The sequence below is a fragment of the Macaca fascicularis genome, chromosome 4 (genome assembly GCF_037993035.2).
Source record: "Macaca fascicularis isolate 582-1 chromosome 4, T2T-MFA8v1.1".
Lineage (NCBI taxonomy): Eukaryota > Metazoa > Chordata > Mammalia > Primates > Cercopithecidae > Macaca > Macaca fascicularis.
Window position 1 is genome coordinate 167029963 of NC_088378.1, and position 27352 is coordinate 167057314.

Consider the following 27352-nt stretch of genomic DNA (forward strand, 5'->3'; position numbering starts at 1 on the left):
TCACAGCACAAGAACAACATGCGTGCTGTTGGTGAAGCCAGAGCCAGGGTGTCACCAGGTCAGCACAATGACCACATCTTCCTTCTTGAAGAAGCCTCAGGCCTTACCAACATTGATGGCCAAGTTCACTCAGAGGTCCACATCCTCAGCCCAGGGCTCCTGGACGGGGTCCTTACACAGCACAGGGAAGAAGCCATGGTACAGGTGGGTCTGGCGAGCTGTCTGGGGATTCCATGTCACAGCAATCATAGGGGCACGTGGGCAGTATCTGGCCCACGTGCCCCTATGCCACCTGGTGGGCATACCTGCAGACTTGGTGAGGACGATTATGGCCCCACTGCAGCACTTGAAGGAGGCCTCCACAGCGCTCACGGCAGTGGCTTCTGTAGGGTCGCCGGTAATGGGTGCCCGTGGCAGAACTCCACAGCCTCCAGAGGATAGTCCCCTTTGGCTGTTTCTCCAGACAGCATGATGAAGTCAGCTCCCTCCAGAATTGCATTGGCCACACCATTGCCCTCAGCCCGAGTGGGGTGGAGCTTCTTGATCATGTCCTCCAGCATCTGAGTGGCAAGATGACAGGCTTCCCAGCTTGGATGCACCGCCCAATCATCATCTTCTGAGCAAGGAAGACCTTCTCTGCAGGAATCTCATCTCAAAGGTTTGTGGTAGATCACCACGAGCTACCATAATCCCATCGCTGGCCTCCAGGATTTCATCAAACCTCCAACCCCCAACATAATTCTCGATTTTGCTGATTATCTTGATGAAGACCTGCCTAACTCCATGGACATCAGACGTCTTGCAGATGAATGACGCAAGCATCATATCGACATCTTACCCCCAAACTTCAGGTCCCGATGTCCTTCTCCAACAGCAGGCAGGTCCACGGCAGCCCCAGGAAGGTTCGCACCCTTCTTGCTGCCCAAGGAGCCGCCATTTTCCGCCTCTGTCACCAGAAAGTCAGCATCCTTCTGCTCACCTAGAGAGAAATTAGCCCATCACCCATGTAGATCTTGCTGCCCACTTCCGCCACCTTGCAGATGTTCTTGTAGTCCAGCCACAGGATGTTCTCTTACACTTTTCCATGTAGGTGTTATCCAGCGTGAGCTTGAGAGTGGCTCCCTTCTTCAGTTCCACCTCTGCCGTGCCGCTGCCCTTGATGGGCCCAGATGGGATCTCAGGTCCTTTAGTGTCCAGAGCCACAGCAATGGGCTGGTAGAGGATGGAGTCAGAAGCAAAGCTTTCCACATTCTTGATGGTCTCTGTATGGTACTCATGAGTTCCGTGAGAGTTCAGATGAACCACATTCATTCCAGACTTAATTGTTTTCTTCAGCATCTCTAACAATGGGGAAGCTGGGCCCATAGTACAAATGATGCCAGTGCTCCAGGCTGTGATGGGTGGCGAGTCAGTGTCCAGGCAGCACATGTGCTCCAGGAATGTGTCAGCCATGGCTGCGTGCAGCTGCTGGGTCATAGTGAAGCCCTGGCTTCACTACAGGGCTTCAACATGGCTTCTGAGGTCCTGCAGTGCTGACCGACTTGGGCTAGGCTGCAAAAGCAGACAGGTCAGGAGCCCCAGGATATGCAGCTGCTGTGTCCACTTTCATTTCTAATTATAGAAATTTAAGTGGTCTTTTTTTCCTAATTCATCTAGCCAAAGGTTTGTCAATTATGTTGATATTTTCAAATAACCAACTTTTGATTTTGTTGATTTTTTGTATTATTTTTCTATTTTCTAGTTCATTGATCTCTGCTCTAGTTTTTCTTAAGGAAAATATATTTTTTAAAACATAAATTAGCTTTCTTTATTGTTAGCTACTAACTTTGAAAGTTTTATTCCTTTTTAAGGAAAATGTATTTTTAAAAATATATTAAATTAGCTTTCTTTATTGTTAGCTACTAATTATGAAAGTTGTATTCTGTACATGGTAATATTGTACAAAATTATTTTTAAAAATTTCAATCTCCACAAATGCTTGTGTTTGAAAATCATCTTGTTCTTCTTCTCTAAATCCTTATGCAGTTGGAATCTATTTTATTATTTTGACTTTATTTTTTATCGTATTTTATTTTATTAAAGATTCAGGGGTTCCATGTGCAAGTCTGTTACATGGCTATATTGCATAATGCTGGGGTTTGGAATTCTAGTGAATCCATCACCTAAATAGTGAACATAGTATACTCTACAGGTATTTGGAAAGGTATTTTTAATGAGAGAGATAATAACATGTTTTATGCTAATGTGAATGATCCCGAAAAGAAGAAAAATTAGTGATGTAGCAAAAGGACTTCTGGAAGAATGTTTCTGGGTTTGTTAGAGGAGGTGTCATTTAGTATGAAGTGGTAGGGTGGCTTTGATAAGAGCATTGATAAGAAATCTGAGGTCCTGGGTGGGAAGGCAGAGAAAATGGGTGCAGATAGGTGAGCAAATCTGGGGGCAATTACTGCTGCAAGAGAATCATTACTTCTCTGTGCCCTCATTATCTCTATAGCTATCCTCTGGGATGGGATAGAAAAGAAACAGAATAAGAGGCAGGGATTGGCTTTATTATTTCTCCAGCTGGGAAATCTGCAGTGTGCCCAGCAGTCCATAATGGAGCATGGGCCAAGGTCGTGGGGTGATGCAATTCATGAAGGACATGATTTCCAAATGGCATCACGAGATGGTCATTGTGTGAGTGTATGTGAAAGGTTTCAAACCTAAACATTTGAAATAGATGACAGTATGTGCTTCTTTATTATTTTAAAAATATTATTTAGGGCCCTCAAACAAGAGCACTAACTTAGATGTCTCATCCTCCGATAGGTCCTGCCTGTCTTACACGCTAACTTGATCGTCTTTCTCACATTGAATTATAGTGAACGATGACTAAAGTTTAGCTGGTTCTTTACTGGCTTGTCTTGTAAATGTCCCAGGGCCTGTATAGGATTGTCACAGAATGGGGCTGAGGCATGTGCCTTCAGCCTAGCTACCTCATTCCTCTACACCATGAGGGGAGAGGACTCACTAGCATTTAACACATTTCTCTACTCTCTGCATTTCCTGTGGGTTATACTCAGATCTGGTGACTTGATTAGCTTCAGATTCCATCTAGATCGTGCTAGTGTTGTGTATTCTGTGACATCTGGGATACATCATGCCTGCCTGTTCCACTTCCAGTAGGCTAAGGTTGATCAGTAGGTTCATGGATACCCATCTATTAGCAAGGCCTCACTCAACCTTCACTTCATGGTTTTAATAGCTATTGATGATCATGCCTGATACCATTATTTCAACAGAGTTGCAAACTGGTAATTTTCTAATTCTAACATTCCTCCTCTATTATCGATCGTGATTTTTTTTTTTTTTAGATGGAGTTTTGCTCTTGTTGCCCAGGCTGGAGTGCAATGGCACTATCTGGACTCACCACAACCTCTGCCTCCCAGGTTCAAGTAATCCTCCTGCCTCCGCCTCCCGAGTAGCTGGGATTATAGGCATGCACCACCACACCTGGCTAATTTTGTATTTTTAGTAGAGATGGTGTTTCTCCATATTGGTCAGGCTGGTCTCGAACTCATGACCTTAGAGGAGATCCACCCACCTCAGCCTCCCAAAGCGCTGGGATTACAGGCATGAGCCACCGCACCTGGCCAATTGTGATTTTTCTATAAATAAAAACTTTTCTTACATCAGCTACTTGGTTTCTCTGAAAAAAAAAAAAATGAATACAGGAAAAACAGGATAGATGTTTTATTCCTTTCCTCTATTTATCAGTCTTCAGAATAATGAGTTGGCGCCCAAGCAACTCCCAAAGGTAGTTAACCAGTGAGTTGCGTGTTGTGGTTTTTGTGAGCGGGTGGTATGGTGTATTATTATAAACTCTTGACTTTTTATATGCTTGACATTTTCAATCCATTTCAGCCATTATTCTTTTTTATCCAAATCATCCATCTCTAGCCAGTGAGTATCATTTCAAGTTGATGCGTGTGTCCTTTCAGCATGACCCCGGGAATCTAATCTTTGACTGCTTCTTTTCTTTCTTTCTCAATTTATGCATTTCCTGCCCCAGACCTGGAAATGGCTACTTTTCCAAGGATCCCGGGTTCCTTTTCGTGAAAGGTGTATAAAGTTCACTATCTGAGTGCCTGTAAAGTCTTCCAAGTTGTTTTCTAGGTTCTGCTCACCCCCTCACAGATCTACCATAATAAGTAGCATTGCCAGATGAAAATTCCTGGACCCCTGGTGGGATAGATCATCCCGCGGCTTTCAGCGAACTTGTGGGGCCAACAGAATACAAGCCATTCAGATCAGCTAAGACATTCCTGCACCCGGCCCTGCTTTTGTCTCTCACTGAAGCTTTGCAAGAACACTAGGATACAGGATACAGCCAGGCAGCCCTAGCTCCTGGAGAAGTTCATGGCCACCCCATATGTGTCATGGTTGGGGTTGAGCCAGAGTCAAGCCAGCGAATGGGGTGTGGGACACGACAGCACCAGGGTTAGTCCCATCTCCGTCATTTGCAAGCTGAGTGATTTCAAGTTTATCCTCTCCCCCTCAGTGCCTGCAGGTTCCTCATTTACAGAAAAAGGAGAGGAAAACAATAACCTCACAGAGTCATTGTGAAGATTAAGTGGGACCTACATACAGCACCGAGCCCAGGACACTAAAAGACAATAAATAATAGTTTCCTGCCCTTTCCCAGATCACTTACCCTCAGTTATATAATCAGATGGTTCAGAATCTAAAAATTCTGAGTTCTTCCTAAAGTGCTGCAGCTATTTTTACCTGTCCTTTCACAAAAGGTTACAGTCCTGTCCTGTTGTCGGGGAGAGGGCAGCCCTGAGTCACTTCCTCCCTCCCTGTGCTGGTCCTTCTGTGCCGAGCTGGACCAAGGCCAGGCTGCTCACCGAGAGCTGCCCATGCCACGAGGGCTTATGCTCGCTGACATTCAGGAGGGTTTCTGTAAAACCACGGGCTTTGCAGGAGACTGGGCTGATCTCCCACTTCCTGAATTGGTCATGCACTTTTACTTCCCCGACATCCTCTTTCTGAAATTGATCAATGTTTCTCCCAAAGTCAGCAATAACTAGCAGGTGGTTGATATTCAGATATGAGGCTGATGTCTTTGGACTTCAAACAAGTGATAAGACTCTTTCCTTTGAAAGATAAAAATGAACGTATAGCTGTGATCCCCAGCTTAACAGCACCTCGGGATGACCAAAGAAGCTTAAAAATACTGACGGGCACATCCCACTCCAGAGACTCTGACATAATTGGTCTGGGGTGTGGCCTGGGCATTGGAGTATTTTATAAACACCCCCAAGTGATTCTAATGTTCAATGAAGGGTGAGAATGGCTAAAAAATAAGTGCTTAGGTAAGTGCGGTTTCTCTGACCCCAAGCAGGTGTCTTATCAGCTGGCGAGCTACAAAGTTGGCCTTTTTTTTTTTTTCTTGCATGACAACTTTTTTATACATACTTTAAGTCCTAGGGTACTTGTGCACAATGTGCAGGTTTGTTACATAGGTACACATGTGCCATGTTGGTTTGCTGCACCCATCAATTCATCATTTACATTAGGTATTTCTCTTAATGCTCTATCTCCCCCAGCCTCTCACCAACATGAAGTTGACCTTTCTCTGGCTTGCAGGACTCTCCCGTGTGCCATGCCTACAAGTGAGTCAAAAGATGGAAGCACCTGCCAAGTTACGGAAGGCTTATGAGCCATGCCAGAGGGTCTGGGCTAGCTCTTGCTAAAACCCTCGTTCAAGAGTTTTCAGCAGAATGGCAAGTTGTTCAGGTTTGCATTGTAGGAAATATTGCCTGGCAGCACTGAAGAAAATGAATCTGAGTGAGGATGGTCACAGGAGGCCAAGAGACCACTGAGGTCCCAGCAAGAAGGTAAGAACCTGAAGAAAGGCAAGTACCACAGCAGAAGGCCAGGGCATGGAGAACAAGAAAGAGGGGGCTCCTCCTCCTCCCAGTGGTGCTGGCCCAGGACTCTTGGCCTCTCTGTGCTGAGCCCATTCTCCCTGTTGCCTTGTGATTTGTTGGACTTTTGTATGCAGGCCTCAGTGTCTCCACTGACTTGTTTCTTACTCATAATAATGACTCACGTTAGTTATGCTTTTGCTGTGGGCCAGCCACCCACTCAGAACGTCTCACTTTACCAATAAGACTAAAGCTTAGAGAGGTTAAGTGATTTGCCCAAGGTTACACAGCCAGCAGGAAGTGAAGGCGGACACAGAGGCAGATTTCTGACCAGTAAACGGCCCATTCCCACTTCTACCTGTGGTGCTTCTGTGCTTCTCCCCTGGCTGAGGCCACTTCCTTTTGAATTGAGCCTCAGAACCTGCCGCACCCACAGGCACTTTCCAACTTTCTATCCTGGGGCTTCCTGGTCAGCCTGCCCTTGGAGTCTTGGTGCCCACAAGAAGGAGAGGGTCCAGCTTGTGGTTCCACTGACTGGATTGACCACCCTCTTGAAAGAGTTCTAATTTTACATTATTTCAACTCCTATTTCCTCATAACTAAAAAGACCCCCTGGTCCCTTAAGTTTGTCACATGCTAAAGTATTGAAACTCTATAAATTCACCTTTTTTTTTTTTTCAGGGAAAATTCTTAAAAATAGTATTCCCACAGAACGTAATCTTTGTGAATGGGTCAGAGTTACAGGCTATAGGTGTGAGTAGTTTACAAGTTCCTGTGTTAAGACTTTGAGTTCAGGTTCCCGGTATGCCTAGAGAAATCCAGAAGGCATAGGGGGACGAGAGAAGGGTTGCACTTTAAGAATTTCTGTGCCAACACTGTTTGAAATGCAGCCTGGAATTACCCCCACAATAGGGAGAACAAATATCTTAAGAAGGCTCCATCAGTTTCCGGCGGTACCAGTTCCTTAATCCATGTTACATACTTTTTGGCCATGATTAGCAGTGAGTGAGCGCACACTATATGGCAATGCTGTGATAGTACCTTACATAGATTATCTCTCATTATGACATCCCTAATATACAGAAGAAGAAACGGACGCTCCCAGAGGCTAAATAACTTGCCAAACTTTCCAAGTTAATATGTAATAGGGACCAGATGCCGTGGCTAATGCCTATAATCCCAGCAGTTTGGGAGGCTGAGGCGGGCAGATCACTTGAGGTCAGGAGTTCAAGACCAACATAGCCAATATGGTGAGACCCCGTCTCTACTAAAAATACAAAAATTAGCCAGGCATGGTGGCGTGCGCCTGTAGTCCCAGCTACTTGGGAGGCTGAAGTAGGAGAATCACTTGAACCCAGGAAGCGGAGGTTGCAGTGAGCTGAGATTAAGCCATTGCACTCCAGCCTGGGTGTAGTAGCAAGACTCTGTTTCAAAAAAATATATATGTAATAGAAACTGTACTGTACAGCAAACCCCATGACATGTAACAAACCCTCACATGTACCCCCAAATGTAAAAGTTAAAAAAAGAAAAAGAAAAAAATAGAAAAAGAAACTGTACTTGAAAGTAGGCCTGCCTAACTCAAAAACACCAGGCTCTTAACCATTATCTGTGTAGTTAAGACTCTTAGTAACAAACTGTAGTCTACTGTGTATATTAATGTCCACCACTTCACACATTTTATCTGTTAGCAACAGCCTCTCTGAGCTTTGTATTTGTATATTTGACAGGTTTTTCCTATAGATAGCATTGTAATATTTCCATTTAACTCTATCCTTTGTAAAACGACATCACTGGTATGTTTCAATTAGATTTTCAGTCAGTGACAGCTAATGAGCAAAGGAGCAATGATTACAGTATCATTTCTTCTTGGGATCTTGGGAAGAAATGATTCTCTGATCATTGCTATGGCTATGTCATCACTATGTCCATGGCTATGTCTTTGCTTATTGTGTAGTGCAGCAGGGATACTGGTCACCTGGGCAGCCCGTGACCAACTGAGGGTTCATTCGGCCTTCAACCCGGTGTGGGGCGTGGGATAAGTGGTCTCTCCCAGCCTCTGCTTTCTGCTCTGAAATGTAAGATGTCTTGCAGCGCCAACCTTCTGTGACTCTCTCTGGCGAGCCGCTGGCAGTGCACTAGCAACTCTCTGAAGAGTCATCTGGTTCCATGATTTTACAGCTTTGTTGTTGGATACAACCGAAGACTCTTTTAAAATAGGAACCCATCTATATTACACAGAACCTGTGTTTCCCAGTCTATGGTAATCATTAGCATCAACCTGTTGTTAATAAAAATAAGTAACAGTCAATTCAATAAGAGGTTACTGACAAAACAAAATCAGCAGAACTCAGGCATTTCTGGCCACTGGAGACTCCACTGATCACCCTAAAAAGCCAGGCAAGGCTGGGTGCCATGGCTCACGCCTGTAATCCCAGCACTTTGGGAGGCCGAGGTGGGCGGATCACGAGGTCAGGAGATAGAGACCATCCTGGCTAACACGGTGAAACCCCATCTCTACTAAAAATACAAAAAAAAATTAGCTGGGCGTGGTGGTGGGCGCCTGTAGTGCCAACTACTCGGGAGGCTGAGGCAGGAGAATGGCGTGAACCCGGGAGGCAGAGCTTGCAGTGAGCTGAGATCGCGCCACTGCACTCCAGCCTGGGTGACAGAGCAAGACTCCATCTCAAAAAAAAAAAAAAAAAAAAAAGCCAGGCAACTTTGAGGAGACCCAAGCACATTTAGCCCTGGACTGCCAGCACCTGACTCACCCACCCATCAGACGGCCTTGCCGGAGCCACCTGCTGGCAGTGTTGCTCTCCATATGTAGTGGAGTGTATTTTTATTTTTAGGAATTCCAATCTCATTACTAGTTTGAAAGAGCTCTTTGGTGATTCTTTTAGGAAAGCTAAGAATTATTTGGTGACGTGGGTAGTTTTCTCAACTCAATTAGGGGAGGAGAATTTTTGTGTGCTAGTTGTTGTTTGAGTATGCGAATTTCAAGCCTTTGGTAACAGAACTGTGAACTCCTCTGCTACACTGGGGGCACCCTGTGGATAGGACTCGTAAGCAAATTTGCCTGCACAGGGCAGGCACTAATCTGTGATTGTTGAATAAATGAGTAAATGATGAATGGTTGAATTACAGGACCCCAAAGGCCTTTGAATTCAAATTTCTTCGCTTTATAAGAACCACTATATAAGAATCACTGAATTTACTTAAAGGCTATATATATATATATATACACACACACACACGCACACACACACACATATATTTCTCTTATTTATGTTACAAACATATTGTATACATTTTATAGTTTCTTCTTATACTGAAGAGAGTGGGATGAGAATAATTGTTTATATTTATTGATGTTTCCAGTATGACTTATGATTAGAGAATATGGCTTTCTTTGGAAGAAAATCGTGCATGAACAAAGGCAGGAAACCGTATGGGAAGGAAATAAATGCCAGAAGAATTTTTCTTCTTCATTTAGGTAGAACTGAAGAGTCTTTTCAGGTTCTACCATAAAGAAGAGACTTGTAAAAACTTCAGTTTTCCTTCTATTGGGTTCTGTTGACATAATAACCCCAGCAAATATTTTAAAAGATATAGTATTCAAATAAAATAATCCCTCAACTATGAATATGAGCGTTCATTTAGGTAAATGAATATAAAATGAATCAACTGGTGCCAAGCAAATCTTAAAATTCATGTAATTATCTGGATAATATCTGAAAAGTCACCCTCTGTCTTGGTCTGTATAGTATGACTTATGAGACCGTGTTCCTCTCCCAATGGGTAGACAGAATTGGTGCATTTTAATGTAACAGGGATCACATTAGGCAGAGTGTGGGGTAGTCGTGGTGGTTGTTTGGAAGTTTAAATGTGGGAAAGGGGTGTGATGGATTTTCTGCTTGGTCTGTGTAAACCCAGCATCGTCCCTGACCCCTGCCGCACTGTACTCTGCATTGCTGGAGCAAAGTCTGCAACTTCTTTTCCCAGTGTGCTTCAGAGTTAGGGCTTCCCAGTTAGGGCTTCCCAATGAAAAGTGGAAGAAAATAATTCTGTCATGCAGATGAGATAATGCGCTGTTGCGCATTTGGGGGGAATATCCCCCAAGAATCACCTACTGCAGGCAAGCAACTGAGATTATTGGTAGCAGCTGCCCTTGGCTCTGAGGTGCCCTCCTGAGAATCTCTTGCTTCAGTACTCCAGGGCAGCTGGAGTCTGGGTGGCAGCTTCCTCTAATTCCTACTGTTCTAGATTTAGTGAGAGCAGATTTCCTGACCTTGACAACCCCAGGCCTACTCAATGATCATGAATGTCCTTGGATTTAATCTCTTTCTGCTAAAAATGCTTGGTTTCTCCTTTTCTTTTCTTGCCTGAATGAACCCTGACTGTTAGACTATCCTCATCAACCTCACTCCAGATGAGCCTGAGCCCCAGGGTTCTGGCAGTATTGGAATACGGGGTAGTGACAGAGCTGTCCAACGTCCAAGAGTAAATGGAAGTCACACCCTGGGCAGCCCAAAAACAGGGGGTCAAAGGGAGGGGGAGGAGAGCAGGAATGGAACCAAGTTTGGGTTGTCTGCAAGGATCAGGGCAGCATGGAGAAGCAGATCCTAGTAAGTCATCAAACAACTCCTAGTAGAGAGAAGGATTCTTTAAGGGAGTCTCTGCATGGGGGTGTTGACTGTTGGGACTACTGGGCCAGTTCTTAAGGATATCTCTGACCATTAGATGGCACATATAACAACGAAACAGATCCCTCAAAAATAAAGTAAATGGAGTGTCTTCATGGGGAAACAGCATCATGGACAGATTTAACTTGGGACAGATTCGTCCCATTTCTTTATTCTTTGCTAGTAGTGCTAGACAGCCACATTTAGCCACAGCCTTGAGGTGTGAGAAATGTACTTCCCTGCCCCTTGATTTGGGTTTTGGTCATGTGACTCACTTTGGCCAATGGGCTGTTAGCAGATGTTGATGCAAGAAGAGGCTAAAAACACACTAACAGGGCTGGGCTTGTCCCCTTGAGCGCCTGCCATGACCATGGGAAGAATATACCCTGGATAACCAATGTCTCTCCAGCCCAGGCCCTAGAACAAAGCACAAGGAACAGAGATGCTGCAACTGACCCAGAGGCCCACAGGCACATGGGTGGTAAATGCTTATTGTTTTTCACAGAGATTTGGAGGTTATTTGTAATGCAGCAAAATTATAGCAATAGCTACCTGATACAGGTTGCATATGTCAAATCATAGACACTGTTCTTTATGGTGTAATTAAATAATTTTCAGGGATCACTTTGACCACGTTCAGTTTTTACAATCCATGCACTAGCTTTAGTCTCAAATTCACAAATGAAATGAGATCCCACCCTGCCTTCAATGACAACTTTGTTTAGTCTTGTTTCATAAGTAAAATTTGTGACAATTTGTTGCAGTTGATATCCCAGCTTTTATTTAGGTAATGAATGATAGGCCTAGAATTTCCTTGGACAAAAAGATCTATAGTTTCAAGGCCATAGAAATTCTTTTTCTTGTTATCAGCATCAGAAACCTGTACTTTCAGATAATTTCACAATTGTTTTCATCTTCCATTTTTCATCTCTAGTTAAATTTACACAGCGTGGAAGTATCTTTAAGAATGAACGAATTTTTTAAAAAGTCATGAACAAACTGAGAAATATACATGATCATTCATTTGGCACCATCTTCTAAAATTTCACACTTCAAGGATAAGCAAAATTAGTATAATTCACTTCTTAAATTGCTTGCTTACTAACATTGTGAGGCAGTGCAAGAGGAAGGAGATTGTAGCTTTCAATAGATGTGACAAGGCAACCCTCCCAAGGGTATTAGAGAACGGAATGATGCTGACAGATGGCAAACCTACTGACCCCAGCCCTGATGGCTCCTCGGTGGGGGGCCTGAACTGTCTGACCCATGGTGTCCTCTTTGCATACTACACCCAGACTGTGGGTGGTCAAGGAAAATATTTCAGCCACCAAATTTTTCCACTTGTTTTTTGCTGCCCAAGTTGAATGTTAGTGGTAAGCTATCCTGTTCAATAGTTATTTGAGATAAATAGTTCTTTAACATAAACTCTCTTCTTTCTACGGGGGTAGAGATTGGGTTATATCATTGTTGTTATGGTTACACACTCCTTCCTTGAGTTCAGATAGTGCCTCTTAGTAGCCAAGAGAACTCTGTTTATGTGAGCCTGAACCTCCACTCAATCTAAGGGAGTGGAGTGAGAAATGACCCAGCTGGTTTCTTCTGGTTTCTTATTGTCTGGGTCAAGGGAGGAACACGAGGCCCCTGTGATGGGGCTCCCACAGGTACCCTTGCATTGCTTGGCTCCATTTGATCCCACTTGTCCTTGCTCCCATTGTCTCTCCAGATCTTGCATGATGCAGTATAGTGTGGCTAAAAGTATGGGACAGCTTGTGTCTGAGTTCCTGCCTCAACACTCATTAGTTGAGGAAACATGGGCAAGTGACTGAATTAATTCAGACTGGATCATCTCATCTTCAAAATAGAAGCAATAATAGCAGCTACTCAGCAAGGTGAGGTGGCTCACACCTGTAATCCCAGAGCGAGATCATGCCACTGCACTCCAGCCTGGGCGACAAGAGTAAAAACTCCATCCAAAAAAAAAAAAGCGCACCTACTCTATAAGATTATAGTGATAATTAAATCAGATAATCCTATAAATAGCATAGCACAGATCCTGACACATATGTTCTCAGTTAATTTCAGCCACTGAAATATACTGGTAATTACTCTTATGGAGGGAAGATGCCATAGAGTGTAGGTGTAGGTGTAGGGGGTTCCTAGGTTTAGGGAGCTTTGGGCAGAGTAACTGCAAAGCGGACAGTTCCTCTTCCACCATCTTACCCTTAATGTCAGCCCCCAGAGGATCCAGATAAGACAGCGGGGTACTAGTGGATGTGGTGCCCTATGTCCTGACCCCTCACAAGGCTCTGAGGCCCTTCTCACACCTGCCAGGCCTAGCAGAGTGGCCTGCCAGTGTGGCGGCACAGAGCTGGCTGAGAACTGACTCCTGGAGAAGCAGGATGGTGAGGTGAGAAACATACCCAGCTTCCAGGGGCTGAATTTGACATCTTATTTCAGATCTGCTGAAACTGCCCCAGGCTCCCCCAGGCTGCTGTCTTTCGTGGTTTGACATACACGTCTGTCATTGGGTACATGCCGTTTGGGGCCACAGAGTGACAGGCAGGGCCATGTCACCATGAGCCACACAGCAACACCATCTCTGGAGCCACCACATGGAACAGCACGTGCATGACATGCCTCTTGTTTCTGGGATGTGTCCAGCACTTGCCCCTGCCCTGTTGGGGTTTGGAAGAGAGGCATCTGCTCCACTAGTCTGCTCCAAAATGCACTGCTTCAAGAAAAAAAGCAGCACTGGAAGGACTTGAGCTCATGTGGTTCATGGGCAGATCTCTTACAGCACAGTTTGGGGAATCTCACCGTGGGAGCCCTGCTCTACCTAGGGCAGGTTGGCTCCTGGCTTCCCTGTCCCTTAGCTTCACTTTCTCAAACTCACTGTAAGCTGTATTCACTCATCTTTTCATTACAGGTAGAGGGGCTAGATATTGTGATAAATGCCGGGGCACACAGTCTGCCTTGAAGGAACTGACAGTCAGTCAGAAGGGCCCCCAGGGGGCGGTGAGCTGCAATGTCCTATGGTACATATTATGATACAGCTATGGAGTGGAAAAGGGGAGAAAGGATAAGGAAGGACCTAGATCTTCCTAATGGAACTAGGGGTAGAGGGCATCAAGGAAGAATTATCCAGGAACTGACATGTGAGAAGGTTCTAGAAGGAATTCCCCAGGGGGAGAAAAAAACAAGCCAGGTATAAATAGGAGAAGGGATGCTTTAGCCAGAGAGAAGGGCACAAGAAAGCCAGGGACACGAGAAGCCTGGCAGGACACAGACCCCGGGAGATTCTTCAGTGTGGCTAGGATGTAGGGTTTGAAGAAGGAATGAGATGTAAAAGGTCGGCAGGGCCAAAATAGCAAAGAACTTTAGATACTTAGAATAATGCATTTAGGGAACTTTGTGAAATAGTCCTATGTATGGAATAGTATCCCCAGGATCCACCTGTAAAACCAGTCAGTTGCCCCAGTTTCAGATGGCATCAGGGAGAAAGAAGAACAGGAAAAAATAATGGAAGTACCCCTTCCTTTAAAATTAACATTTTTGTGGCCTTGGACGAAGGTCAAAGGTAAATCAACCCAGAAACGCTCTTTCTTAGACTAAAAACTCAACTGCTCATTTTAATGGAAGGAAAAAGTGAAGTCAGAAGAGTGAAGTGCCTTACTCAAGTTAGTAGGAGGGCTCAGACATAAACCCAAGTTATCTAATTTCCAGTCCAATCCAACACGTTCATTCATAACATGTTAGAAATAGAAGATAAGCTGCCTTAGGGAGTCTGGTTTTATACCTGAGAAAACAGAGATGTTCAAGAAGTCAAGTGAGGTCATGAAGTCTTAAAGTTTCCAATGACAGAGGCACAACTTGGATTCAGAACTCAAAACCGCTAACCCTTAACCCCTAAGGAATGTTGAGGCATCCCTTCTCCTATTCACACTGGCTTGTTTTTTTCTCCACCTGGGGAATTTCTTCTAGAACCTTCTCACATGTCAGTTCTTAGATAATCCTTTCTTGACACAGCCTCCCAACCCCAGTTCCATTAGGAAGATCAGGTCCTTCCCTATCCCTCCTCCCGCCTTCCACTCCATTGATGTGTCATGATTCAGAGCTCATCTAATTAACTACAAATTCCTTACTCCAGGGGAAGCAGCTCTCCTTGGAAGTGGTGACTGGCACCACCTTCGTTAGAGAAGGAGTGCCTCATTCTATAGAAGCTTAGGGAGGTCACGGGAGGTGATTTGCAAAATTTTCTACCCCATGCTTAGAGGACCCTTTCTTTTTTGGTTTTTTTTTTTGAGACAGAGTCTCGCTGTCACCCAAGCTGGAGGCCAATGGTGCAATCTCAGCTCACTGCAACCTCCGCCACTTACAGGACCCTTTCTAAAGCTTTTTCTGGGGACTAGGGCCTGGGAATTGTGACTTTGCGGAACCTTTCCCAGCTTTCTCCACAGAGCTTAGCTTAGTCTCCTATTTATGGCGTACCTGGGTACCACATTCTGTGCTAGCCCAGTGTTAGGAACACGTTGTGAGCAGACCACCCCTCCTGGGAAGTAAAACAAATGCACAGAGTCCCTTTCTGGATCCCAAGCTCCCCCCCTGCAATGTGCGAGCAGTTTGGAAGAGAAAGCTGAATTCTTCCCAGCCAGGCAGAGACAGACAGGTTGTCATCCACCTTCGGCAACCTGTACCTTCTTTTCCTTCAACTGAATTTCTAGCTCTTGGCCATCTTGTCCCTGTGTGGTTTTGCCTCTCTGCTTTGGTCTCTCGGCTGTCACCGTTTTACTTTGGTAACTAAGGGGAACATCCCGTATCTCAGAGACACGACAGGGCCATGTAGCCTGACCAGCCTCGCTACGAAGTCATTTCTTTTATGCAAGGTCCTCAAAGAAGCCCCTTTGCGGTTTATGGTGGGGTCGCTGGGAACCAATGAATGCGCTTGGCCAAGCTCTCAAAGAGAAAAAGCACACAAGGAGGAAAGGATGGCGAATATGAAGGTAGAGAAAGTTGAGAGAGGTACGTACAGAGAACAATAGCGTGTTTCAAGAGTCACTAAAAAAAAAAAAAATCAATTCACGTAGTTTACTGTTCATAGCTTCAGCACACATGTATTGATAGCGTTCTGTGTGCCAGCACGGTGCCCACAGACATGCCCAACTGACCTAGGTTTGCTGCCTCATTCAGAATCATGCAGACTCAAGTCCTGTCATTGCAAGGAAAGAGGATCGAGAAAGCCAAATCTTCCAAAATGCCAACACTGAGCAGTTCTGGCTGGTTCTTCACATCAACAAACTTCTCCGCTCTGCAGCCGAAGTCGCTTTGCTTTGCTTTGCCCGTGGATGCCTCAGGACGCCTCCCCCATCCCTGTGCAGAGCGAGTGAGGCATCTCACTGCACACGTACAAGGGGAAAGCAACTTCCAGAATTACCCTTTTATTTTCTAAATAAGCTTTTAATTTTGGAACAATTTCATATTTTCAGAAAAGTTGCAAAGATAGTACACAGAGTTTCCATATATCTCTCACCCAGTTTCCCCTAATGGAACATCTTACATTACCATGGTATGTCGGTGCTTTACTATTAACTAAACTCCAGACTTTATTTGGATTTCCCTAGTTTTTCCCCTAAATAGGTATTTTTTTTTTTCTGTTCCGGGATCTTATCCAGGTTCCCACATTGCATTTAGCAGAATTTTGTTTGGAGGCTTACGTACACTCAGAGAAAATTACTCGAAGTAAATGAGGCCATTTCTAAGTGTTCAGAATTTGGACTAATAATTCCAAAGGATGAGTTACATTTCCCGTTTGTTTTGTGTCTGTATGCACAATTTTAAATAATTAACTCAGCAAACAATCATTTCTTAAAGAAGGTTTTAAGGTTGTTTTTGGTTTTTGGTGTTTTTTTTTTTTTTTAGTTGCAGAACCCATTTTTTACTACTGCCTCCCCTTCACCCAGAAACAGCAGCAACTCAGTCTACTGACTGGACCCACAGAGATTTCCCCAGAGGGCCAGAATTCCAGCTCTTTGGAGTTCTGTGAGCCCCAGAGAGGATGACAGCAGAGTTCATTTTGCCTGAGGGTGTGATGGAAGGTTCTGCCCTCTAACAAATGTGCAACACTGCCCCCTAAAAACTCACACGGAAGTTGTGAGGCTGAAGCTAGGACAGATTCCTCATTAAGAGTTCAAGTCTACAGATCTACAAAGTGTTGCTTGGCATTTGTGTGACATCTTTCCATGAAGAAGTTCTAGGATGGGGTGGCCACAGTCATGTTTAGAGCTGAGTGTGCCCAAGGACCCCCAGCTGTTGTGCCAAGGGGTCTTGAAGCAGGATAGGATGGAGAGGCTCACACACCTGTCACTCCTCTTCTAATGGACCCTGCTAATTCCCATAAGATAGTGCTCAGCTGACTCATTTTTGCCACAAATTCTGCTTTCCTCTTGTGACTGAACTAGCATAGCAGCTTATTTATCTATTTAACAAGGGGGAGAAATTTTTTTTTTTTTTTTTTTTTTTTTTGAGATGGAGTCTCGCTCTGTCTCCCAGGCTGGAGTGCAGTGATGTGATCTTGGCTCACTGCAACCTCCACCTCCCAGGATCAAGCAATTCTCCTGCCTCAGCCTCCCTAGTAGCTGGGACTACAGGCATGTGCCGCCACGCCCAGCTAATTTTTTGTATTTTTAGTAGAGACAGGATTTCATCATGTTGGCCAGGATGGTCTCAATCTCCTGACCTCGTGATCCACCCGCCTCAGCCTCCCAAAGTGCTGGGATTACAGGTGTGAGCCACTGCGCCCGGCCTAACAAGGGGGAGGTTTTTAAGGGTGATAGCAGGGACTGTTGTCATTCATATTATTATTCATATTATTGCCCAAGTATTGCGTGTTTTCACACACAGCCCATGCTTAACTATACTTGCTCTTTGATAAGTGTCTGAGATGAGTGAAACCCTAGAAGAGCAACAAACTTCGAAGAACTACTTTGGAGAACACTTAGTGCTTTGTTGGCTTTGAGCAGGTGTGAAAAAGGCAGACAATGGAGAGAAGAGGCAGAAAGGAGGCCATTCATCTCCCACGGATGCCGTCAGAAGTTCAGAATCTGGACATGTTTCTTGGTTTCCTAAGGGAGGCACCTTTCACTGTGCATTTTTGTATCTGATTCACAAATTCTTTTAAAAGAAAAACATAATCCCAGGAAAATGATCTTTAGGAATTTAACATCATTTTGCCATTTTTTCCATAGAATAACACAAAAATGATTTTAAGCTATTAATACAAAATATTTTTGTAAATAACTGAAAAGTGATTTTTACTACAATTTAAAAAATATTGTCTTTCCTCATTTAATAACAAACTTTCTGTACTTCCTTCTTTACATGAAGTATGCAATTACGTGTTAAAAACTATTAAATTATCTGCAACATGTTTTTAGACTGAATTCATATCAACATATGTTACAATGTATGTGTGCAGCATTAAAGTAAACAAAATGGGTTTATTTATATAATTTTATTGTTTTGTTTCCAAATGAAAAGAGAAAGGATTATGGATTTCTGTTTATAAGTTCTTTGCCACAAATAATGCATTGTAGGGTGGATGGTAGACGTCTATACAAATAAAGATTGTGTTTATTGGGGTGTCTGCTCTTGCATCACATGCAAATAACTGGATGGATTTTCACCAAATATAGAGGGTATGTTTGAGATAATATAACCTGAAATATAGTTTATATGGCAAAACAATTTTCTATGTGGGCACCTAAGAACCACTAACAGAATCAGACATTCTCCCAAGCAGCGGAGACAAGTCAAGTTAGAGGATCCTGTGACATCAGGCAGAAGTAACACGTGGTAAGCACTAGGATGTGCTGGACTGGAAAATAGAAAAGCAATGATTTTTAGATGTAAGCACCAAATTAAAAATCAATAGAACAAATGCACCCAGTTGCTAAAGTTAATTTGTGGTGGAGCTACTTCTCACCTGGGGAACTCAGTGTAGCTCCTGGGTAATCAGCAGCAGGGACTTATGTATTTCATGATAGATAATACTCTGCTGTGCAGTGTGAGGAAGCTCAGTCAGACCCCAATGTGAAAAGCCAAACCGGATAAGATCATCACTTAGATGCTTTCTGTTTCATTTTGGTGTCTCGACGTGTTGTGAAGAATTTTGATAAGATGACTACAACTTTAGACCGGGTATAGATTCTCTTGAGGCACATTTGCAGAATGCATATAATTTTATCTGTTCTTCATTAATTTGCTGTATTTCTTCATTAGTTTCTTATGCCTTCTGACCAACCCATGGCCACTGTGTGAATAACTGAACAATGTTTGAGTAAGATTACAAACAAGTGATATTGCACAATGGTCAAAAAAACCTCAGGGCAGCTAGACATTTTAGCCAAGCCATAAACTGAATGCTGGAGTCATGAGCAAGTTCTCTGATCTTGTCCAATCACACGTGTTCACTTGAGATGTGCTCAGGCTTTTGCATGGTTTCGTTAACAATGTATTTATATATTTAGTTGAATAAGAAATACATTTCACATGTTCAAACATTGGAAAATGAAAAGCATATTGTAAAATCTTTTCTTATCCTATAGCCCAGTTCACCTCCCTAAAGACAACTGTTACAATTGCTTGGTCTTCTGACAGATATATATTATGCAAATGTAAGCAAACATGTATATTTATTACTTATTTATTTATTTTTCTTAATGAGACATTTTGAAAACAATCCGTATCACTACAAAATGAGATACCTCATTCTCCTTAGTGCCTGCCATTCAATTCCCTTGTATGTACCATAATTTATTACACTCTTCCCTCTAGATGGACATTTAAGCTGTTTCCAATCTCTTGCTGTTACAAGCAATGCTCTAATAATGAATTGCTTTAAACATAGCTCATTTCTCATATTTTCAGGTACATACATGAGATTACTTTCTAGTACTGGCAATAAAAATCATGCAATCATCTCAATAGATGCAGAAAAAGCATTTAGTGAAAATTTAACATATTTTCATGATAAAAAGAAAACTCTCAACATATCAGGTGTAGAAGGAATGTGTCTCAACATAATAAAGGGCATATATGACAAATCCACAGCTAATATCATTACACTCAATGGTGAAGAGCTGAAAGCTTTTCCTCTAAAATCAGGAATAAGGCAAGGGTGCCCACTCTCACCACTTCTATTCGCCATAGTACTGGAAGTCCCAGCCAGAGCATTTAGACAAGAAAAAGAAACAAAAGGACTCCAAATTAGAAATTGTTTCTGTTTGCAGATGACATGATACTAAATATAGAAAACTTTAAAGACTCTATAAAAAATTTTTTTTTAATTTATTTTTATTATTTTAGAGACAGCGTCTTGCTCTGTAGCTCAGGTTGGAGTGCAGTGGTATGATTATAGCTTACTGCAGCCTCAAACTCCTGTGGTCAAGTGATCCTCCCACTTCAACTTCCCAAGTGGCTAGGATTACAGGTGTGAAGTCGCCATAGCCAGCAAAAAAAAAAAAAAAAAAAAGGCTAAACCTAATAAATGAATTCGGTAAAGTTGCGGACACAAAATCAACATACAAGTATCAATTATAGTTCTATACATTAACAAAAAAATCCAAAAAATTAAGAAAATGATTATATTTACAATAGCAGCAAAAAGAATGAAATATTTAGAAATAAATTGAACAAAGGAGGTGAAAGATCTGTACCTTGAAAACTATAAAATATTGTGGAAGACACAAATAAATGAAAAGAAATTCTGTATTCATGAATTGGAATAATTAAAAATTTTAAATGTCCATACAACCCAAAGCAATTTACAGATTCAATGCACTCTCTATCAAAATTCCAATGGCATTTTTCACTGAAAGAGAACAAATAACCCTGAAATTTATATGGAACCACAGATAACCCTCAAAGCAAAAGTAATTTTCAGAAAGAAAGAAAGCTGAAAGCATCACACTCCCTGATTTCAAACTATGTCACAAAGCTATAGTAATCAAAACAATGTAGTACTGGCATAAAAACAGACATAGACCTATGGAACAGAACAGAGGGCCCAGAAATAAACTCACATGTATATGGTCAACTAATCTTTGACAAGTATGCCAAGAATACACAATGGGAAATGGCGAGACTCTTCAATAAATTATGTTGGGAATACTGGACATCTATACACAAAAAAATAAAATTAGATGTTTGTCTTACACCATATAAAAATTAACTCAAAATGAATTAAAGACTTAAATTAAGATCTGAAATGGTAAAACTTTTAGAAGAAAACAGAAAAAAAGGTTTTTGACATTGGTTATGGCAATGACTTTTTTGGAAGTGACACCAAAAGCACAGGAAGCAAAAGCGAAAATAAACAAGCAGGACTACATCAAACTAAAAGGGTTGGCAGCAAAGAAAACCATCAACAAAATGAAAAGGCAGGCTACAGAATGGGAGAAAAATTTGCAAACCATATGTTGATTCATTTAGTCTTCACAGAAACACTGAGCTAAGCACTAGTATTACCCCTCCTTTACAGATGAGGAAACTGAGGCTCAAGAAGATTGCTCAAGGAGTGAGCGACAGAGCTGGGGTTTGACTCCATAGTCTACCACTCTGAGAGAACCAAAAGATAAAGAAAAAATATCCCACATCTGGGAAGCATGAGTAGACAGGGGCCTATCTTAGTATGTGGGTAGCTGGGAGGTGGGTGACCCCTGGCCAGATGAAAAGAGAGTGGATTGGCAGATAGATGGAATTGAATACACTCTTCCTTACAGGTTTAGTGGAACGTCATCTTCAACCTGCAGGTGAAGCAGCTGGCCTTGTGGTCTGGCAATTTGTACTGGTGTAATTCCACTTGTGCACAGAACAAAACACTCGAAAGTTGCTGTATTTTGTTTCGTCTGCCGGCATCTGAGAGGCGAAGAGCCAGGCATTATTTCCCCAGCCAGGGATCTTATTACTTAGGTGGCTACCATTGTAGGGTGGCTTGAACACCCTGTCCTGCTTTCACACAGCTTTAGAGATTGCAGAGACTGCTGGAATTAGGACTCATCTTCTTTAGGTATTTTAAAGAATGTTTGATAACAAAACAAACCATCCATAATGCTCATTCCCATTCATTTACATCAGGAAAACTTTTTAAATGTGGGCAGGGATAGATATGAATGACCAAATTATTCTAGAATTGATTTAAAAATGCAGCGAGAGCCATTAACTTAACAATGATTTGATTGTTGCTATTCCAGTTTACCAGCAAACTTTTTAAAAGCAGAATTTACTCTTCAAAAACAATTTGTAACAATACTGTCTAGTTGTCTTTTAAAAAATGACTTCAGTAGAGTTGCTTAAATATTTGGCTAAAATTATGGGTGCCCCCATCCAGGAGAGCAGCTTACTGGTGAGAAAACCCCAGAAGCAATGGGTACTTCAGTGGTGGGGGTGGGGAGGGAAATGGGGCAGAGACTAAGGGAGTTAGAAGGAAATAACCAGATTTCCTTCTGGTGGACCCTGTCAGGGAAATGTGTGGTAGATATTTCCCCTAAAGGAGCCTCCCATAGATCCACACTATGTGCCACAAAAATATCAGCATTTGGATGTCTGCTACATGAGGGCATTGACTGTAACGCCATTTAAGTAGGACATACCCATCCCTTTCCTTGTCTTCATCAGCCCCAGCCCAATACTCTGGAAAACCCAGAGTCCCAGAAGAGAGGGCCTTTGCAGACAGTCAGACAATGCACTCCACCCACTCCATTCCAAGGTCAGATCAACAGGTTTCCCACACTCTGAAATCTTTATGTTGAAGCCTTGCTGGGTCGTAGGGGAAGGAAATTGGAATTAGGTTTGAGATTGGAGTTTTAACCTGAATGGGTTTCTGATAACAGAATTTTATTAAATAGTAATAGGATCTGCCCACTTTGTCAATATGGGGAAGGAAAGGATATTTAGCATAGTTTAATTGGGGAGGCAATAGAAAAAAACCTCCATTCATGTTTTCTTCTGAGTTCAGACCACTTCATAAACCCATTGTGAGTGTGAGAATTGCAATGACAGAAAGAGAGAAGGGTGCCGTGAGGGTGGTGCCCCACCTGGGAAACAGTGTGAAGGCCCAGAGAGACAGGGCTGCAGCTGATAGAGCAGCATGTAAAGTTTGGAGTAGGTTAGGGGAGAGGTGGTGAGAGATGTTAGCAATGGAATCAGGGACCAGATCACAAAGACCATGTAAGCCTTGGTAGGGTAGCTAGACATTATTTTAAAGGAAACAGGAAGTTGTGGAAATGTGTTAAAGCTTGGGGGGCCACCAGGGGAGAAGCAAGATGCAACATGGATCGGAGGAGACAGTGGAGGCTGTAATAGAAGGATACAATGGAAGTGTTTTCTCCCGCTACACAACTCTACAGGGTACATTATCATAGGTTGTGAAGTTAGACAGAAAGAATAAACTTCCTACAGCAAGCACAATTGCTGTGAGATGAAGCAATATTCGAACTCAGTAGAGTGTGGAAAGAAATTCCAACTCCACTGAAAGTTTCCTTCATTGCATAAGTTAGAGGTGCAAGGCTTGCCCTGCAAGGACTCATTTCTTTCCAGACGTTATGTCCAAAATTTCTACAGCCGCCACCAGGTGAGCAGTGCTACCTGATTTATGATAATGTGGATCACATGGTTAAGCATGCAAATCACAGAGACCAGACACAAAACACATAATTCAGTCATTCATGAATTTTCCTCCAGAGTATAACTTTTAATTCAAACAACAGCATACATATTTAACCTCTTGCTGTGTAGAATTGATCATCCTGTATTCAGCTTCAACTGTTACTAATCACTAGTTAATGTAACTCTGGTTTTAACTTCCATATTTAAGGTTAGAAGCTTCAGGGATGCACACATACTGTCAGCATTTGGTCTCAACACTGAGGCTTTAGAGGAGTTTTCCCATAAAAGCCTTTGCCAGTGCCTTGCATTTGCAATTTCCCTCTGTCTTCAATGGTAAGAACCCCGTTCCCTTCATCTATTGCATTCATGAAAATTTCTATGCCCTCAGAACAACATTTTTAAAAAGTTTTAGTTGTATTGCTGACCTCTTAAAGTAGGTGAAATTCCAAATCAAAATCCAGTTTTCTGGCTTTTCTTGGAATGTCAGATCTGGCTACTCCAACCCTATATTTGTAGGTTATAATGACTGGCGGGGGTCTGGCTGTGCTGCCCCCTGCAGGTTGGACATGAATTCTCCAGTACAACCCCTGGGTTATACTGGGGTTATATACCTGGGTTATAGCTTATATTGCTGGCTTGGCTGGAGACACTTAGTCCCCATCCTGCCTTCCATCTTTGCACTCTCTTTGCGTGAATGATGGCCTCACTCTACCCCGTGTAATTGTTGTCTGTGCACAGCTTCCCCTCTGCCAAGAGAAGTGAAATTGATGTGTCTCTCCCCTCCATCTCTGTGGCAGCTCGTTCCATATATCCTCATAGGTGAGAAGACCGCTCTCTGTGTCAGCATAAAAGCCTGTGGTGGCTGCTTTTCAACCAGAAAAATGTCTCCCTGGCCACCATCCAGCCACCTTCCCATCCACTTTTCTTTGTGGCTTCTAAATCTCAGTTTATTTCAAATTATTTTGCATATACACTCAAGTTTCTAAAGATTATTCTGTACCCTAGCATCTCCAGTTTACACTAAATGATTTCTTGAAGTGATATGTTTTCTTTAGAAGACATTTGGAAAAGCACAATTTGTAAGCAAAATTATACAATGATTTTTTTTCACACCCACTTCACAAGTTTTTTGGTTTTTTTTTTTTTTTTTTTTTTTTTTTACAATTCTCTGTCTCTGAAAATGTCTAATAGTTTTCTACTGAATATGGAAGGGCCTACGATCCCCCCGGTGACCCTTCTCAGTTTCTTCAAGCTGTAAAAACTTTTAAGTCTTCTTTTAATTAATTTTCCAAAACATTCCAACTCTCTACCCAAGGATTTCAAGGTGGATTCAATAACAATGAAAAATATAAGAGCAGCACATCTCAGCTGCTAACAAAATTCTCTCTTAATCACAAAGTGAAAGACCAGATCAATATAATTTCAAGGGAGAATAAAACAGATAGCGAAAGGTTAGCATTCTGCCTTGCTTAGAAATTGAGGTAATTATTTTTTTTCTGAGTTGCCTGTGAAAGGAAGCACATGTGTCTGTGGTCTCAGCTTGGCCACTGCTGCATCATCAAGAGAGCTCATGAGTAAACCAAAGGCAATTCCAGAAGCCCACTGAATCCCCCTGACATGGAAGCCCCCAGACTCCTCCTAGGCAGAGGTACATTCAAGAAGAATAGACTTAATCTAGCGTTTAGACACATCCCATGCTCCTGAAGAATCTATTTCTGGCTCTAGGCTTCATTATAAATGTCAGGACACAGTGTAGTAATGGTTACAAAGGCATCTTCATTATAAGTCCCTCTTCCTAGACAATTGCAGTTTTTTGAATAAATTACCCTTTGGGAACAAAATGTCTCCTCAGCATAAAGGTAAATTAGTATGGAAAGCTTGACAAAATCCAGATTATCTTTTCCTTTTGGTGGGTGACAATACCAGCATAAAGGCATTGAATGATGCCTTACACTAGAATCTTGGGGGTATTCACTGACGAAGCTAGGATGAGGCAACCTATTTGGGTGGTCTCAGTATTTACGGTCTCGTTGTTCGATTTTATAGTTAGTCGCTACAAAAGAAGATGTTCTGAGACAGTGGAGGGAAAAGAGAGAGGGTCTACCTCTGTTACTCTGGTACATACATGTCCTTCTTCTTTCTTTATTGGGCTGGAGGCTGGGTGGCTGCTATAATTTTTTGTTTTGTTTTGTTTTTTACCTCTCTAAATGTCATGTTGAAGTGTGATCCCCAATGTTGGAGGTATGACCTAATGGGAGGGGTCATGAATCGATGAATGCCCTGCCTGGGTGGAGATGGATTCTTACTTTACTAGTGCCCAAGAGAGCTGGTTGTTGAAAAGAGCCTGGCACCTCCTCTCTTCTCTTGCTTCCTCTCTCTCCATGTGTCCTCTGCACATGCCAGTTCCCTTCACCTTCCACCAGGAGGGGAAACAGCCTGCTAGCAGAAGCAGATACTGCTGCCATTTTTTCCTGTACAGTCTGCAGAACCATAAGCCAAAAAAACTTATTTTCTTTAGAAATTACCCAGCATCAGGTATTGTCTCATAGCCACACGAACGGAATAAGACAGCTGCTAAGATCAAAGGTCTTTTTCTATAGGGCCAGATTTAAAGCAGGGAATCCTCTACCTTTACAGATAGCAAGTGATGCTCAGGGCAAAAAGGTTAGCTAAGTGAAAATGTGAGGGAAGAAAAGCTGAGTTCAAACACCAGCTCCAGGAAAGCAACAAGTGGAGATCAAGAGTCTGGAGAAAAGAGTTGGGTTTTATTGGAATGAAATTGGAATGAAACTGGTGAAGTGTTGATTGGGAAGGAAGGTCTTCCTTGGGCCATCACCTCAGCTTGTCAGTAGATGGAGAGTTTGATGATGCCTCCCACAAGGGTCCCTAGCAATGTGAAGAAGGTAAAAAACTAAGGCAATGATTTCATAGACCCGTTTCCATGACCCCACCATGTTAGCTGGAAATGCAAATGACTGGACATCAATGCTACTAACATAACCTGAACATCTTATCAGTCCTAAGAGTCAAAATTCAAAGTAGGTGCTTGGGTTTGGAGACAGAATTCCTGCTGTGTAATTGATTAGTTATTCAACTGCTTTATAGTTTTTGGTTTTGAGTGGCAAATCCTGAATTCTCTACCAGATCTAAACAATCAGTAACTGTGATTGTCCTATATAACTCATGCTGAATGCTTTGAATTAATAAAGATTTTTAGTGAAAACTTGAATGTTTCAAAAATCCTGGGCTGTATCTGACTCCTCCTCACTGAGTGGGTGTAGAGAGATGGGCTGCAATAGCTGTCCCTTGACATCACCCACAGCTGCTGTGTTTGAAGGACCTCCTTACAGCCAAAAAAGAAAAATTTCTCCTTTCACCCTGGAGGCTCTAATTTCTTCTATATTCTGTCTCCTGCCTTCCCTGCATGTGTGGGTGAATGGTAAATGCCTCTGACATGTTAGAATAGACCTGCGTTAGGAATGAATCTCCAAGGCTTTTAAAAACCACCCACCGAACAAGTAGAAGTTGTCTTTCTCACCCCAATAGAGATTTTCCAACTTTTTAATAAGGTATCAAGGTAGAAAATGGGATGTACACTGAGCCACCACACTAGTAATGAACATCCAAGGATTTTTTTCCTGGCACATTTATAGCCCAAATAGACCCTTCAGATCCCCAAGCATTCTGTAAAAGTTGACTTATTGGATCTCTGCAATCCTTGCAGGATGTGGAGAAGGCAGCCCCCATTAAGGCTCTGCCTCTCCAGGGCCCAAGTACAGTTAGAAGAAAATTCCACAGCTGAACTAAACTCAAACAATGATAACTGAGCACCTTGCCAAAGAAGCAAAGAAAAGGATTAGTTGGGCAAATACTCCCATAATTACACTAGAAATCCTCTTTAAAACAGCGATCATTGGAACCATATTCTTGTGAGAAAAGGGGAGTAAGATTGGTGGACACATTTAGATTCTGCTTACATTAAAATTCTATCTAGAGCAATCCAGGGTAGAAAATGATTTGATTATTTTCTCAAAGCAATAAGATATATATTACTTTCTGCTTCAGCATCAAGTCACTGAAGATTTCTACAGCCAT

General features: G+C 42.5%; 1 pseudogene; it reads right to left on the minus strand.

The window, feature by feature from the left end:
* Window positions 1–27352, minus strand: LOC102131506 (pyruvate kinase PKM-like; annotated as a pseudogene).